We start from the raw sequence: 17662 nt of genomic DNA, 5'->3' as shown, positions 1-17662 counted from the left end.
CATCTGAGCTAATACTTTAATATCTAGAAAGAGTCAGACATGTGCAGATGTGAGGGTGGTGGGCGGAGTGCTCCTGACAGAGACAGCAGCCGGTACAAAGGCCCTGAGGTAGGAATGAGCTTGGCAGGTTTGAGGAACTAAAAAAATCTGTGGATGTGAAGGGTTGTGGGAAGGGGCAGAACATGAGGTCAGAGAGAAAGTCTAGGGCTAGATCATGGAGGGTTTTATACAGACTCAAACATCATATGTCCCCAAATGTGCAATGCATACTACCTGTGTGTGCAAATATTTGGGGTGGTATATGTGCAAATATTTTTATTGGAGTAACTATAAATTTATTTCAGAGTATATTAGGAAAAATATAATTAGCACATCAAAACCATGATTTCCTAGATACATTATTCAGGTGAAACTAAATTAAAAAGTGAATCGATTTAAAGAGAATATTATGTCAATTAGAGTACAGGTGTTATGCAAATACACCCAAAGTCTCCAAAGTGGTGTTTGCAGAACTGAAGTCTAGGAAGACGCTGCTTACCAATTAGAAACAAGAGGGGGCCCCATTCTCAGCCTCTAACATGTCCCCCAAGCTGGGTGCTCAGAAGTGAGAGGCAGGAGAGTGACTCAGGTGTGGCCAAGGTGGCCTGCTGCTCTCCAGGTGTCTCCCACCTTCCCACTCCCCCTCATAAATTTGTCTCCAAGGGACAGCAGACCAGCTGGGGACTGTAGTTCCCAGTTCATGTGAGTATGAGGTGAGACCACGTGACTGGTTCTCACCAGTGGAATGAGAGTGGAGGGCTAGAGACGCCCTTCCAGGGGGGCTCTCTGTGCCCTCTCCACCATCCCTTTCTGTCCCCGGCAGTGGGGAGGGGACGATGGAGATCCAAGTTAGCAGGGACCTGGAACCCTGAATCACCGTGTGGCAGAAGACCACCCACTGACCAGGACCAGTTATATATGGAGAAGTACACTTCCTTTGTGTTAGGCCACTGGCATTTCTGGTTTGTTTGTTTCAGAAGTTACTTAACCCGTATCTGGAATCTTTGCCTTATGGAAGCACCACATTCCAAGAGTATGGCAACTACATGACATAAGAGATGTGATAACCTGCAGAAGAGAAAGGAGTTGGATGGGAGTAGGATATAAAATTCTTTTTCGTACATTCAAAAGAGGGTCTTGCCAGAGAGGGATCTGTTACGTTCTAAGAGGACCAGTCACTGGGAGTTACAAGAAGGTAGCTTCATCTGGAAGACAGTTCTAAACGAGGACAGGACAAGATGCCCCAAACAGGCGCACGTGAAGTGTATGAAGAGTTCAAGTGAGGCTAAGAGACTAAAGGACAGGAAAGCCAAAGAAGTGATCCTGCATTGGCTGCAAGGGTGGCCCCAGGGCGTCTGGGAACCCTCACCCCTCCCTGCATTCTGAGTCTCCTACCACTTGGGAAGGGAGGGGCAGGAAGGGGGAGGAAGAAGGTTAGATGAGGAAGCCCACCTGAGCCACTTTCTCTCCTTGAGATCTGCCTCTAAGGCATCTGGCCCAAGAGACTGTGATGCCCCCAAGAGAGCAGGCAAGTTGGGCTCATCCACACCGAGGACACTGTCTTCACAGATCACAGGCCCCAAAGCTGTTTCCTCCTGAGCAAACTTGGTCAGAGCTACGCTGGGCCCAGCAGACACAGTTACAGATCCACACCACCTGCATTCGGTGACTTTGCTCTAGGGGTAGAGAACCTAGGGAGAGCCACAGAAGAGAAGGAGGTAGCCTTTCTGAGCCAGAGGAGGTCCAGCTCTGGAAAACCATATCCTCTACCCGGAGAAGCCCAGATTTCTAGAGATAAGACGGAGAGGCTTGGGAGGCGATCCAGCCCAGGGACTCCCAGACACAAATGCCCTCAGGTCCGGGCAGAGAGTATAAATAAGTGAAGTGAGCTTAATGTAAAGCAAGAGGAAATGGCCACGGACTGTAGCAAAATAAAAACTCAAAAACCAGAAAGCAAGAGAGGAAAAATGGAGACACCCCACATTTGCGGGCCTTTCTTTGGGGGATGGGAAGACAGAGACTCAAAGAAGGGAGGGTCTTCCTGGAGGTCACTCTGTCTTGCGGGCAGCGTCTGGGCGGGAGCACAGGCCTGTCCAGTGCACTGCTCGGCCAGCGGAGGTGGGCGGAGCACAGAGTCAAGGCAACAGGAGGGCTGTCACAGTGGAAGAGAGCCCTGCAACAGGGGCTTTAGAGACAGGGATTCCCACTGACTCCACCACTGACTCAAGAGCTTGGGTGGTAAGTACCTTCCCCTTCCTTGACCTACAGCAGTTGAGTGGGTGGTCCTGAACATCCCTCCAACTCTGACATTTGCGTGGGAAGAGAAGTCGGAGTCATCATTTAGACCTTCGCTCTCCCATCCACACCTCCAATCAGACTCTAAGCCTTTGGAGTTGAGTTTCTACATATCCCTTGAGCCCATCTTCTGCTTTTCCCCTCGGGACCCAGCTTTGATAGAATTCTCATCTTCTCTCCCAGATGACAGCAAGGGCTTCCCGACCAGTCTCCTTCCTCCGTCCTCATTTCCATCCTATCCTATCAGCTGTCAAAGTGCTACATCAACAACAGAGGCGAATATATCGTGCTCCTGCTTACAACCATCTATGGCTCCCCATTGCCTTCTAGGATAAAACCCAGACGTAACACAGTAACTTGGGCCCGCAAGGAAAGAGGGCTTCATTTTCAGTTCATCTCCAGCTCTCCTTCTCCAAATACCCCATGTCCCATCCTACCAAATTGCTTGCCATTCCACTAATATATTCTCAAGTTTCATACTTCTGGGCTTTGGGTACATTCTGTTCCCACTGTTTTGAATGCCCTCCCCACCTTGTATGCCTGGTAGTAGTGGGGGAAAGAGCAATCTGGACCAGACTAGGCAATAAGGGGGTGCATTGTTTGTAGGAATTTAAAATCAGTAATAAAACCAACTAAAAGGTAGCCTTCTTTTCATTGGCACCTTGCACTGGCAATCCTCAACATGGACAGTGACGAAACACTCTCCGCTCAGGCACTGCTTTAAACTTCACACTCCCTTGGAGCCCCACTGGAACAGGGAAGCCCGCCTCATCCTTCAAAACCCAGCCTAGGTGTCCCTGCATCTGTAAAGATTTTCCTTGACCTTCCACCCCAGCCCTCTCCCTTCACCCTCAGAGGTAATGCTTCTCTCTTCTGGACTGCTCCCTGACCTATTTTACATTTTTTTTCCCCTGCCTTTGTAGTGCTACATTTCCCCCCTGTTTACAAGTCTGTCTCTCCCAGAGGTCCTTGAATTTCGTGAAGACAGAGGCTCAGATATAGCTGTGTCTTCCTGAAGCTTAGCACGGGGCTTGGGATGTCACAGAGGCTCAGAAAAGGGGTCATAAGTAAACAAATGAGCACAGTTTGAGCTCTTCTAAACGCTAGTTTAGGCATGATGGGTTTCCAAGCCACAGCCCAGTTAAAAGCTCCAGTTTATGTTTAGAATGTTGCTGCAGGTCAAGTCTTAACGTTCTGGCGGAGCGCCTCTCCTCCTCGGGACAGGAAGGTGCTTGGGTGGTATGGAAATGACTCACAGCCCCAGTGGCTTGACAGGATTACCGAGGGGCTCACGTTGCCCGGTGAAGCATGGTGGGAGCCCCAGCAGTGCCAGCCAGGTCAGGGGCCAAGGCTGTTATCTCTGTGACTCTTTCCCTGGTGCCCGAGGACAGAGGAAATTGAAAGTCACCGCACTCCACTAGCTGAGAAGAGAAAGGTTAAAAAGAAACTCAGAGGGTGCCTCCCTCCCCTCAATGAATTTCATCCCCTTTCCTCCCTCCAGATCCCAGAAGCTGACCCAGGAGGGACTTTGGGTAAAATCTGAGTCATTCTCCTCATCTTGTAGATCTGGAGGCTGAGGTCCAGAGAGAGGCATGAACTCTTCAAGGCCACACAGCTGATAAGTGACAGAATTGAAAATTGTGTCTGCATGTTCATTCCTCGCGCAGGGAGGGGACATCATGACATGGAAGCAGGCAAGGAAGTAGAGAGCAGGAGACGGGGGGATGAAATTCACACCTGGCTTTTATTTGCTGGCTTGGTTTTCCTTTTTTTTGAAAATTGAAATAAAAGTCACATAACATCAAATGAACCATTTCAGAGTCTACAACTGAGTGGCATTTAGTAGATTCACAGTGTAGTACAACCATCACCTCCATCTAGTTCCAAGGTATTTTCACCGCCCCCAGAGAAAACCTCATACCCATTCAGTCATCAATTCCCCCACCACCACTCCCTGGCCACCTGGAATGGCAACCACCAGTTTCCTGTCTCTATGGATTTGCCTTTTCTGGACACTTCGTATAAATGGAATCTTTGAATATGTGGCCTTTTGGGTCTTGTTTCTTTCACTTAGAATCACGTGTTGAGATCTAGCCATGTTGTAGCATGTGTCAGCACTTCATTCCTTTTTGTGGCTAAGTAATACTCCTTTGTATGTGTATACCATATTTGGTCTATCATACCTGGTTTTAACTAAGTTGGTACCGGGGTAATAAGAAGTCCCTCAGTTTATTCATGCGTCCTTCCCTCTGCACTCTTTAAAGGCAGGCATGAGGTGATGGCATGGTCAATGGGCGTTTATTGATGCCTGCCATGGTTAAAGCTCCATGAGGTGCCCAAACAGAGGGCTGGGCAGCGTGATGTGAAAAAGGACCACTCACTGAGCCCAGGGGAGATCTGGCTTCTAGTTACAGCTCATCAGATAGTCAGCTGAGTGGCCTAAGACAGGTCTTTCCCCTCTCCTTGCCACAGTTTCCACACCTCTGAGTCAGGATAAGAATGTCTGTCCAATTGATGACCTGTCAAGGTCACTGGGAGACCTAAATGAGATGATATCTATAACGTACCTTGCAAACACCTCTTCACTGTGTGAAGTTTTATCTCGTTTTAAAAAACAAAACAAAATAAAACTCCACACTTGCCAGCTTCCTGCAAGGGCATGGTACCGACAATGGACAGAGAAATCTTATCCAGCAGAATCCCTTTCAGGGAGTGACATGTATTTCCCTGGATGGCACAGAAGGAGACTGAATGTGGGAGAACTGTTCTGAGGAAGACAGGGGGAAATAAGCTGTGTGTTGCCCAGGGGTCATGAGGGTGACAAAGAGAGATGGGAGGGGGTAAAAAGAAAAAAAGGCTGCCCAGTCCATGATGAGACTCCTCCCCATGACCCTCCATCTTCAGTAAAGTTACCAAATTCACAAAGGCCTGGGTGCAAGGGGATTTTGGGGAAGACCAGGGAAGGAACTTGGCTTTGCTCCTTGAACCGATGTGGGGCAGAACTGAATAACACACCCCAACGAGCGGGCGTGGAGGCTGAGCGAGGTGTGATGACATACACTGTGGGCACTCGCGGAAGTAGGGTGATGGATTTGAGGCTCCCACGAGGCTTGGCACTGGGGTTTGGGTCAAGTTTAAGAAATCTCCAAGGGCCTCGGCTGACATCTGGGTTGAACATAATTGGACATCTGCCCCAAGGGCTGTGCCCCTGGTCATTGCCACTGATGAGGCCCACCGTGTCCTCGCACCAAGAATACAGTGACTTGCATCTCTACACCCCATGCAGCCCTCACCCTGCAGCCACAGTACAAGAGCTGGGATCTCAGCACTGGTTTGCTTTTGCTCCCAAACAATGGTTGGTTCAGAGGCCCTTATATGGCAACCACAATTGACCAACCTTTGCAAATAAAGCAGACCCCTGGAATGGCACCCATATATATTCTGCTGTCAAAAGTAGAGAACTTGTGCAGTAACAGGTCTCCCTCAGGGCCTAGTAAACATCTGCTCTTCTGCTCAGTTGCCAGGTGACATGCTATTTGCTGGCTTAGAGCAGCAGATCAATAAGATTAGTATGAGGGACTTCCCTGGTGGTCCAGTGGTAAAGAATCCGCCTTACAATGCAAGGGACACAGGTTTGATCCCTGGTCAGGGAACTAAGATCCCACAGGCCGCGAGACAACTAAGCCCACATGCCACAACTACTGAGCTCACGTGCCTCAACGAGAAAGCCTGCGTGCTGCAAACTACAGAGCCCACGTGCTCTGGAACCCGTGTATCACAACTACAGAGCGCAGGCGCCCTGGAGTCTGCACGCCACAACTAGAGAAGAGAAAAGCCGCCATCACAACTAGAGAGAAGCCCGCATGCCACAACGAAAGATCCCTCGTGCCTCAATGAGGATCCCACGTGCTGCAACTAAGACCCGACACAGCCATAAATAAATAAATAAATAATAAATAAATCTTTAAAAAAAAAAAAAAAGATCTGTATGAGGCTCAGAGCTCTGCCCGACACAGTTAGCCTTGTGCCGGAGGGAATGCTACTCCTCATAAGGCTGTCCATACTCTGGCCAAATCATCTCCTTCCACGAAATCGATCTGAAGGAAATCAACAAAAGCACAAAGGATCCTAAGATGTTCTTTGCCAAATTATCAATAACAGTAAGCAGCTGGAGACATAAAATTGCAACAATAGGCAAAAACAAGGAATGTATTGTGAATCACCACAGTGGCATTTCTGCAGCCATAAAATAAAGGTTGGTGCAATATGGTAAGTGCTTATAATATTAAGCAAAAACACAGACTGAATAGTATATGTGATAGGATTGCAGCTATGTAAAAATGTGCATTGTACATTGGACAAGAAGATTAAAGGGACAGTGGAAAATAAAAATTGTTGCAAAAAATAAAAGAACCACAGGTAATTTTTTCTTTAATATTATCTTTTATATCATCTTAGTATTTCAGTAGGTTCAAGCCTGTGTTCTTATCCAGCTGTTTATCTACGTCTGTTTTCCCCACTGAGTTCGATTTCATACACCTGTCTCTATCAAGATATTTATAGGTCTGTTTGTGCTGACCTGCTCCTACCTCACTTACCACGTAGATCCTTCTGTAAGTGAAACCCACACAATGATGAGCAAGAAGTGGTTAAACAATAATGTTCCAGGCTGCTGTTGCTTGGGAGATGTTTGATGATACCACACTGGAAGTGTCACTGTCTTGCAAATGGAGTATCCATTTTCAGTTTGGACCCAGATCAGGAAGTCTTCCCACCAAAGAGTCTTTAAAAACCTTCCCAGCAACCAGTAGGCAGAGACCAGAGCTGCCAGGACTGATGAATCCTGATTCTCGCTGAGGAAATGCAGCTCCAATACTATGGCTGAACAAGATGTGCCCCTGCACGATCAGTGAGCCAGCGGTGCTCCCATGTGATGCGTGAGTTGCTGCAGTGTTAGTGGAGCTTCCAGTCGCAGGGTGAGCAGGCACAAATTCCTCTGTGGTCAGTAAGTAGAAGTCCAGAACAAGTGATAGGCATTTCAGTCCAGTTCAAACCATGAGGAACCAGAGAATTCTGCCCCAGAGAAGAGGATGCTAACCCCTCAGGGACTCTTCCCTCAACCCTAGCCACCTGGATACCACATCCTTCCTAATTTGGCACCAGAACTCATTGTACAGTCTCTGTATGATTCATTTTCTATAAGATCATGCAGGGGGTGGTATTTAAATCTCATTCAAGAGGCTGCTCTCAGGCATCCTGAGCACATCATGATAAAGTCCTTTAGGACATCAGGGATTGCTCTATAGACACCTGGATCAGGTGAGGCTCTCCGACATCCAGGATCAGGGATCAGTATCCCGGGAAGGCAAACCTGGGAGAGCAACTGCCCCTAGAAATTTTTGTTTGAACAAGCTTGCATCTTTCTGAATCTGAACCTATATCTACTGGATGAGGAAAGTCCCTGATAATGGTTTCCATGAAATCATCACAGAGGAGAAGGATACACAAGCAGATGGTAACACAGGCTGCTTTGGGGGAGGACAGGAGGAAATTGAGGAAAGGGTAAGAGAGAGACTTTTACTGCATTCCCTTTCTGCTTTTCTGTTTTTTTGAACTACTCATTACCAACTCAAATAAATGGGTGAATAAGGAATGAACAGTAAGGTAAAATTAAACAAAATGAAAACCTGCAGAGATTTGCCAATGACATTTCCCTGAAATGGAGGCTGAGGTTAGTAGGCAATTTAAGAGGTGGCAATAAAAATTAAGGGGCTCCAAGAAGATATCACATAATAGGACTTTAGCCACCATCTGAGCTTATTATTATTTGAAATACACTCTTTAGAGTTAAGACAATATCTCACCATAAAATACTCACATATGCCCTTGAAAAGGAAGAGATAAATTCATCTTCATCTAATACAAATTCAAACTGAACCCTGCCTACTGCAGGGGCACTGGAACTGGGTCTCCATGACCCTAAGGGTCAGTGCCTGCATTGAGGGGGAAGAAAAAGTTGATGGGAAGCAAGATATGCTACTGAGATTCACAACATCAGCTCCTCAGTTTCTGCCCTCATGGCCATGAGGCAGGAACCACGTGTGAGGATCAAGTTCAAGTTCTTCCCAAGCCTGATGCAGAGACAGCTATCCCGGGCAGTGGACCACGGAACCCAGGGCTGGAACACCGAGCGAGCTCGCTGCTCTGCCCGAGAGCCCCTCGGTGTTCCCCACGGGCAAGGAGTCAGCCCTGCTCTCATCTGCAAAGGGCCTCCTTTTCTCTCCTCGGAGGTGCCACGATGGGGACGGGCCTCGAAAGGAAGAGAAGGAAGCAACAGAGGGAAAATGGAGGAGGCCACCCGTCTGCCATCAGCAGCGAGACAAGCGCCAGTGTGTGATCAGTGGGTGCCCAGCAAAGGACAGGCTCTCTGAGATGAGACGGCATCACTGTGACTTTGCCTTTCAACTCTGGGTGCTTTTTAATCACTTCTTGCCGAAAAGGACTGAAGATGAGGTTTCTTAACCCCATCTGAACAGAGCAACGTGTGTACAAAAGCCTCAATTCGAAAAGAGAAATGAACCAAAGCAGCCTGTCCTAGTCCTCTCCTGGGGGAAACGTCCCTGCTTGTTCAAAAGGCACCTCTAGGGCTTCCCTGGTGGCGCAGTGGTTGAGAGTCCGCCTGCCGATGCAGGGGACACGGGTTCGTATCCCGGTCCGGGAAGATCCCACATGCCGCGGAGCGGCTGGGCCCGTGAGCCATGGCCGCTGAGCCTGCACGTCCGTAGCCTGTGCTCCGCAACGGGAGAGGCCACAACAGGGAAAGGCCCGCGGACCACAAAAAAAAAAAGGCACCTCTAAAATCCAGCGTCCCTCGAAATCCTGGGATCTGGGTGGCCGTCTGGAAAGCCAGGCCTCCAGACCCCAGGAAGGGGAATATGGCCCACCCGGAGCTCTGCCTGCGGAAGGAGCACTTTCCTGACTTGACTGAAGTGGGGAGAAAGATGCCTCTTCCTGCACGTGCTACCGGATCACACTGCCTAAAACCCAGCCTCTCTGATGCTCAAAAGCCTTCCATGGGGGCTTCCCTGGTGGCGCAGTGGTTGAGAGTCCGCCTGCCGATGCAGGGGACACGGGTTCGTGCCCCGGTCCGGGAAGATCCCACATGCCGCAGAGCGGCTCGGCCCGTGAGCCATGGCCGCTGAGCCTTTGCGTCCGGAGTCTGTGCTCTGCAACGGGAGAGGCCACAGCGGTGAGAGGCCCGCGTACCGCAAAAAAAAAAAAAAAAAAAAAAAAAGCCTTCCATGGCTCCCGGCTGTCTTTCACTTGAGTCTCTTCTTCCCTCTGACACTCACAGCCTCCAGAGTCTGGTGCTAACCAGGATGGCGACAAAGCTCCGCTCTCCCAGCTCTGCACAGCAGCCATGCCCGTCCCTCCATGTACCAAGCCAGCCCCATGCCGTCCCACCCCACCTGCCTGCCCGTGCCAGCAGCCCCCAGAAACCATCTCCCCTACTCTCCAAGCTTTCACAACGTCACTTCTTGAGCTCCGAGCCTTTCTGCACCCCAAGTGTTTTCTCTTCGCCCAGGCCTTTACTGTCCACTGCTCTGGTCACCTATTCAAGAGAAATTTCCCTCTCTCTCAACTCTAAGAGCAGTTTTTCTGTGTTTTTCTCAGTGTTCGTAACTTTCTCCTTGCATTTTGTTCCCTGTGTGCCTCTCATGGCTGGGCCCTGGAGAGTGCCCTCAGGGGGGCCCGTGATGGCTGACATGCAGGGTCACCTGTAGATACCGGAGGGACTGGCTTGAGGGACCACGTTCCTGGTCATGGGGAGAGCACAGGCCTCCTGAAGTTCTGCCACGTTAGCTTTAGGTAGAGAGCTGAGCTGGCTGACCTGTTTCCTGGTAGCTCCAGGGTTTCATGTGCCTGTGAGGCTATGAATAGGCAAAGCAAAAGGCCACGCTAAGCATCTTTTCTGCTTCCACCCCCAATCCCAGGTTCAGGGAGCTGCCTTAGGGATCGAGGGAGCTTTTAATCACTCCTCACGGCGGTGGCACAGCTATGGAGAGGTGCTCCTTCCAGGAGCTGACTAATGCCGACCGCCCTCTTCCAGGGAGCCCGCTCCATTGCTTTGTGGGCTGGCTGTGTTTTTCCTCTGCGCCTCCCGAGTCTCCCAGGCCCTCTGGCCTGTCGGGCACTGGCGAGGAGCCTGAAGAGTCGCCCTGCTCCGACGAATGCGCCCGTGGCTCTGCCCTTCCTCAGCACCAGCACCAGGCCTCCTCCTCCCCCGCTCTCGGCCTCAGGTCCTGCCTTTCTGTGCCCACAGGGCCCAGCGCTGGGAGTCCTGTGGTCACAAGGAAGAGACTGGGCGCAGGGCAGGGACAGAGGGCACAGAGCCATCCCTTCTCTCGTGCTCCCTGCGGGGACAGGAGAGGGAATCTGACTTGAGCCTGTTTTCGGGGTAATTCGGTATCAAACAGCATTGAGGTCTGAAATCTGGCCAAGTCTTTGTTTTGTTTTGTTTTGTTTCCTTTCCTCCAATCAGCCCAGGGCACCGGGGAGTGGGAGGGCACGGAGCCGGTGGAGGCTGCCGGCCGGCCGGGGCTGAGAGGGAATGCTGAGCCTGCAGAAGTGGCCCATTGAGAGCTCCCACTCACAGCCGAGGGCGGGTGGCACCCCGGCCTCCTCCCACAAGGGCAGCTCTGTCCTGTGGGCACAGGGCTCCGTCCCAGCGCCTCTGGCCGGGAGAGAACAACATTTCCTTATAAGGCCCCGACCGCCTTGCCAAGGCTGGACGCTCCGACAGGCTGTAGCTTTCCATTCTCCTTGCCCGGCTGCAGTGCAGGCCTTGAATGTCGCCCTTGTTGTCAGGCCCCTCCTCTCCTGCACGGCCTCACCCCACCCACTTCCATTCCCCACCAGGGCCTGCGCCGACGAGCCGGATCGACAGGCCGGAGGCCTCTCCCACCACGGCCTGCTCCGCTCAGGCCTGCTGAAGGTAGCCCAGTGTAGCAGGAAGAGCGGCAGGACGCCGGCTGGCCCGGCCTTGCAGTTCCCTTCCGGCGCCTGTGGTGACAGCGAAGCTTCAGGTGCCTGTGGGCCTGTCTCAACTGGAAAACTAAGAGCTCATTGCCACGGGGTGCGAACTCTCTGCATGGCATGCAAAGCCCTTCCCAGTGAATCTACCTTCACAGCTTCACCTCTGTTTGCTCCCCGCTGGCCGGGTTCCCCAAACTCTTCCCCTCTCCCCCGCTGGCTTTCTCAAGTAGCCTGGACAGAGCAGGTAGAATGACGTTGATTAACCCCCTAGGGAACGCCACCTGCAGAGCCACACCCTAAGTATGCCTCTTCCCCTCCCCAGGAAAAGTGAATCGTTTCTTTCTCTTCTCTCCTCAACATTTGCATGCACCTCTCTAAGAGGCTTTCAATTTTGCAATCGCAATGATATGTTTACATGCCTTTTCCTTCATCAGAAGGTGAGCTTCTTGAGGATCGAATGGATCCTCTTTATATTCCGAGCGCGACCACAGTATGGGTCATACCACTGTCGCCTTATGAATGGTCGTCGTGTGAATATCCGAGTACAGTGCTGGGCAAGCCCCAAAGAGACAGCTGATGCTCAAATACTTACAACTGACGCACAAAAACTAAAAAGTGCTGTGCACCTGTGAAGGGTAACGACTGTTATCATGCTGTCCTCCACCCCAAATTCTACACTTCGTGACACCATTATAACCCCTCCCCCTGTCTGCCCAGTTCTGGAGCCTGAATTCTGGGCTCACTGCAGGCCCTCGGATGTTCAATCTGTCCACATTATTACTGGTCCTCGGAATGCCAGTGTTGGGGACTAAAAGGGCTTTGGGAAATTATCCAGTCATTTCCACACTGATATCGTCCATACAGATGTCACATGGCAACACAAGTGGATTAAATGAAGGGGCTCCAAGTCCTTAGCCCTACCTGTTTTACCATTTCTACATCCTAGTTTCCCACAGCATTCTCAGAAAAAATAATCAAGTGGCTTTCAAAGTTAGCAGCACATTGATTAATCCAATCTCAACATGTGACAGTTGAAGCAGCTGAGCTTCCTAACCGAAGAGGGGCTTTCCTAACATCACGCAAGTCTCACACACAATCGGGACGTACCTGGGGTCCCTGACTTTTGCCCATCAAAGCCTTGCCCTGCATCGCTGCCTGCTTAGGGCTGAGTAATGATGGATGTAGCTGCATATCTTGTCATGCTGAGTTCTTACAGGTCTGGGATGTGTCAAGTTCCAAATAAAGAATTTCAGTCTCTGCTAGAGCAAACCTTTCTGAAACAGGGGCTGGGCAAATTATTAGGTCAGTGATTTGGAAGCACAGCGCAGTTAAGGACTGTCATGAGAGTCTATTCCCCATGATCCCAGCAATAATTTTAAAGACAAAAATCTTACACCGGGATTCAACATCGTTTTCCCCATTCACATACTCATTTTCTCAGAGATGATGTCAACAGAACGAAGACCATGGTTAATCATGAACCGTGTTCTGACATTACTATTTGCCACAGAGACAAATTCAGGGTATAAGGTGGCCCTGCCTTGGGCTGCATCCAAAGGGTTTAGTTACTTGAACACCAAAATACCTTATTATAATGAGGTTTCTCCTAGGAGATGCCTAAAGGTAGACCCTGCAGGCAACAAGGAGAAGTAGAAGGAACATTGGGCCAGGAGTCAGGAGATCAAGCCCTGTTCCCACCTCTGACACTGACTGTGAAACCTAAAGCAAATCAACTGTCTTTGTAAGTCTTCAATTTCTCAACTACAAAACGGGAATAATCATGCCTCCAAGACCTTTTCCAAAGGCAGTAAGAATTAGACCAATTAAGATTATGGATATAAACGTGCTCTGTGAACAATAATATTAATTCAAAAAACCTATGTGCCTAAATAAGGACTAGTTAGTAATAGGGAACCGTTCTCCCCTTGGGGTTGTTCTTCTGGGTACAGAGGAGAAAAAGCTTCCTTTTCCAGCATCCTGCAATGCTTGCTCCATCCCCCAGCTCCCTCTTGGCCCCTGGCAGCCACAGGATTGCTGATCACTTTCCAGGAAATTGAGAGAGAGGCGGGGCTGCTCCTGCTGAGGAGTTGCTTTGGGAAGCTAGAGGGCAGACAAAGGGAGCATTCTCTCACCCTGCTTTCCCCTTCACTTTCTTCCCAGGCACAAGGAGAAAGAGTTTGCCAAGTCCAGGCTCTGGGCAAACTCTGAGTGAATTGGGGAAGTCATTTCTCTTCTCTGAGCCTCCATTTTCCAATATGTGAAGTGAAGAGGTTGAATAGAATGATATTTACGTCTAAGGGTAACAATGTAATTTACTGCCAGAATAGAGACACTTTTGAATGTGAAAAATTGTTAATAATTACGACCATAGCAAATAGGACTGTACCAGGCAAACTGGATGTATGGACATTTTATTAAATCCTGTTTCAACTTGCACTATTACTGGAAAAACAAGAAAACAAAATGACCTTGAGGAAAAAAGATTTCAGTTCCCTCAGTGTGGTCTTGGCCACATGGAAACTTGGATCTACAGGTTGTTTTTACATTGTTCTCAGTCACCAAAGGCAAACTCAGTATTAAGTCACACATATAAAAGAGCCTGCATATCATAAAGGATTTCTACATTCTTTAGCTCCAGGCTACAGCCCTGTGAGGCAAGCCTGTGAAGGCGTTAATACTATTTGAGAGATTTTTTTTTTTTTTTTTTTAAGGCCTAGAGAAAGTTAAGAACTTGCCCAAGGTCAGGGAGCAAAGGGAAGCACAGTCTTGTCCTAGGCTCTTGGCCCTGTACTTCCTCCATTGGGCCAAGTTAGTAAGGAGAGCACTTAATCTGCAAAGGCAGACTGGCTTTAGGTTGGCTACCTTCCATCCAAAAAGTTCCTTCCCTACCCATAACAATGACACTCAAAGCATAGAAATTTCTTTAGACCCCTGAAGATTGAGGTTGACCAGGGTCTTAAGAATTGGCTAAACTTATAGACGAGGAAACCAAAACCCAGAGAGAATGAGTTGGCCAAGATTACCCATCACGATCCACATCCAAGTAGAATTTAGATCCCCAAACTCCTCCTTTAGCACTCTTTTAATACTAACTAAACATAAATAGACTTAGGAAAGTAAACATAACTTATATCCCTTCTGTACCTTTCAAAGATTCATGAGTTACCTTTTGATTTTCTAATGCTGAAGAGCCTCAAGCTATTATTTCCTTCCTTGAGCTTGCAGAAGCGAGAGCTGAGAATATTTAAGTCTAAGGCATTGCAACAGACACTTCTTATTTCTCTTCCCTGCACTTCCAGAGAAGATCAAATTAAATGAAGTTTCCTCCAGGGCAAAGCTTCCCTAATTCAAAACGTTTACCAGAGTCCTGAGGGCAAAACCAAAGGGAGCTTGCCACACAGGGATGAGCACTTGGAAAATGAATAAGGAGCCTTGGGTTGAAGTTCTGGTTCAGCTACTCCTGAGCGGCACTCCCTTGACCAAGTTATTTGCCCTCTCTGGGCCTCAGTTTCTTCATCTGAAAAATAAAAGAGTTGTATTAGGTAATGTCTAAACATGCTTCTAGCTCTAATAAGCGGTGAATATCCAAATGGTAAGTGTAGGTGTTTTTGAGTGGGGGGGCTGATCAAATACGTTTCTATCCATTAGCGTCCTAGAAGTCAGTGCCCAGGAGAGGTTTTTGTCACCCATCGCCTCCTGCTGGTGGATATTTCCTGCCCCTTTGCCCTACTGCTGATTAGCACAAGTAACTACTTGTACCGGCTAAAAAAGACAAAGGGGCTGGTCACCCCGTCCAGTACAAACCAGGGGGGTGGTGAATTAAATCAGACGCGTTAGCCAAGTTGCCTAATTGGCCAATTCCTCATAAATACAGCTCTGGCAAACTTTGCTCAAAGCTTCATCATTTATTGCCTAATTTATTACCTGTGCTAAGATCATTGCTGTATATATATATTCCTCCAAGGAACTGTAATTATAGGGCAAAATAACAACCAAAATAAAGTCCAAAAGTCCCTGAAGGTGGAGGAAAACTTTCCAAAAGACATATATAGCAATGACTTATTTCTAATACTGAAGACCAACAGCACAGCTTGTGATTCTGAGCTGAAGGTTCAGCCCTTCAGCCCCAGAATGCCCATTCTGTCAGTCTTCCTCTTAAGTGGGAGGTGAAGCTTCTTGGAGTCAACTTCTCTGTTTCTTGCCCAGCACCCTCTCTCTTTCTTCTCATATACAAAGTTCTTATTCAGTGGAAAATCTATCCTGTGTACTATATACGGAAACAGACTCTTCCCACATAGGCAAAGAGGCAAACATATGTCCTGGGCCAGGTCACCATATGAAGATGTAGGTGAATATGAGACCAAAGCAAGTCAATCCAATGGCTCACCATGACTTTTCTGCTTTTTTTTTTTTTTTTTTTTTTTTTTTTTGCGGTACGCGGGCCTCTCACTGCTGTGGCCTCTCCCGTTGCGGAGCACAGGCTCCGGACGCACAGGCTCAGCGGCCATGGCTCACGGGCCCAGCTGCTCCGCAGCATGTGGGATCTTCCCGGACCGGGGCACGAACCCGCGTCCCCTGCATCGGCAGGCGGACTCTCAACCACTCTGCCACCAGGGAAGCCCGACTTTTCTGCTTTTAGGGAAGATGATTCGTTTTTCCCATTGGGTTTACTTAGTTGATATAATGTGAGTCTCACAGGTGATTATGCCGCCCATATGTGGAGAGAGCTGGAGAGAAGAAAACCTGATAATATTATCTGAGCCCCTGGATACAGCCAAGCCTAAAGCAAGCTACTCTTAGGCTTTTCTATTACTGAGTTAATTAATACCCTCTCTGGCCTGGGCTATTTTAGTTAGGTTTCTGTCACTTGCACCCAAAATAATCTTGACTCATGTTAGTTAGTTTCTTATTAAATCCTCCATAGGGCCTTTGAATATCAGAGCTGAAATAGTTTCTAATGTGTTCCAGTCCACCGTGAATATATAGAGAAATTGAGAGGATCTGCTCAAAGTTACCCAGAAAAGTTCTAGGACTAGAAGCCAGCTCTTTTCATCACTCTAAAAGATTCCCCAGAGGTCACTGACTCTAATACTCAAGTTGATTCGAATGTCAACTCTACAGTGTGAAACACAGAAAAAAGAAAGTCTCTTTAACTCTGAACATCATTCTTTTCAAGAGCCTTAGGAATGCCACGTCTCTGAAACTCCCCAAAACATTCTGATCATACATTTGTGTCATCCTTTCATTTCTCATAACATTTTTATTGCTGTTATAATTCCAGAATAAAATGTCTAGCTTCAAATCCCATCTACTGTTTACTTACAAATTGTGTGAACTTGGACAGGTTAGTTGTAATATTGTGTGTCTGTTTCTTCATCTATGAAATGGAGGTGATATAAAGAGTGTTCACTTCATAGAACTGTCATAAGCATTGATGAAATCCTTGTAAAGCATTTAGCCCAATGGCTGGCATACAGCACTCAATAATTTTAACTATTGCTATTAGTTTATGATTTTTGAAACAACACTGAGATGTAAGACAGCATATAGATAAGAAAGTCAAGGACCAGAGAGGATAAAGGACATGCCTAAGGCAACACGGTAGTGAGCTGAAGAACTGAAACGAAGTCCCAACTCACGTGATCCATATTGTAAACTTATTCCATAAAGCAGTTGGTCATTTCAGATAGTACTCACTCATTCATACAGTCACTGATTCTTCTATCCTTATTTCACATACTCATTAATTCAGCAAGTATTTCCTGAGAACCATAGGTCCTTTCCAGCCCTGGAATCTACAATTTAGAGATCTGGGTTAGTTCTAGTTCTTTCCTAATTCACTCTTGAGGCCCAGGGCAAGTGATTTCATCTCTTTGGGCGCCAGTTTCTTCAAGAGGCTGGGCAAGATGCCTATAAGGCTCCCTCCATAGCAAGCTCCCATTTGCTGTCCTCAGTACTACATGCTTGGAGGAGATAAAGATGCAGTCCAGGGGCTTACCTGGAGGAGCCCACAGCTAAACTGGAAGAACAAACATAACTGATGTGACTCGCTCCAGAATGCTGGAGGACAACGTATGTCACTTGAACAATGTTTCTTAATGAAATAAATTTGATATCTACATGCCACGTGCCAGGGTTCACAAGAAAGTTGATTTCTGGCATGTTGGAGGTGGGGTGGGTCACTCCCCTCCCCCAGATGGATGATCATGTACATGAACTTTCACATAGAGTTACACACTGGCAGCCCTGGGGCCCAGTGAAGGCTGGGCAAGTGTTTTGTTTGGCCCACAGT

The sequence above is a fragment of the Delphinapterus leucas genome, chromosome 4, assembly GCF_059928025.1.
Source record: "Delphinapterus leucas isolate spDelLeu-1000000601 "Yukka" chromosome 4, BTC_Dleu_Yukka2, whole genome shotgun sequence".
Lineage (NCBI taxonomy): Eukaryota > Metazoa > Chordata > Mammalia > Artiodactyla > Monodontidae > Delphinapterus > Delphinapterus leucas.
This window is presented reverse-complemented; position numbering follows the sequence as displayed.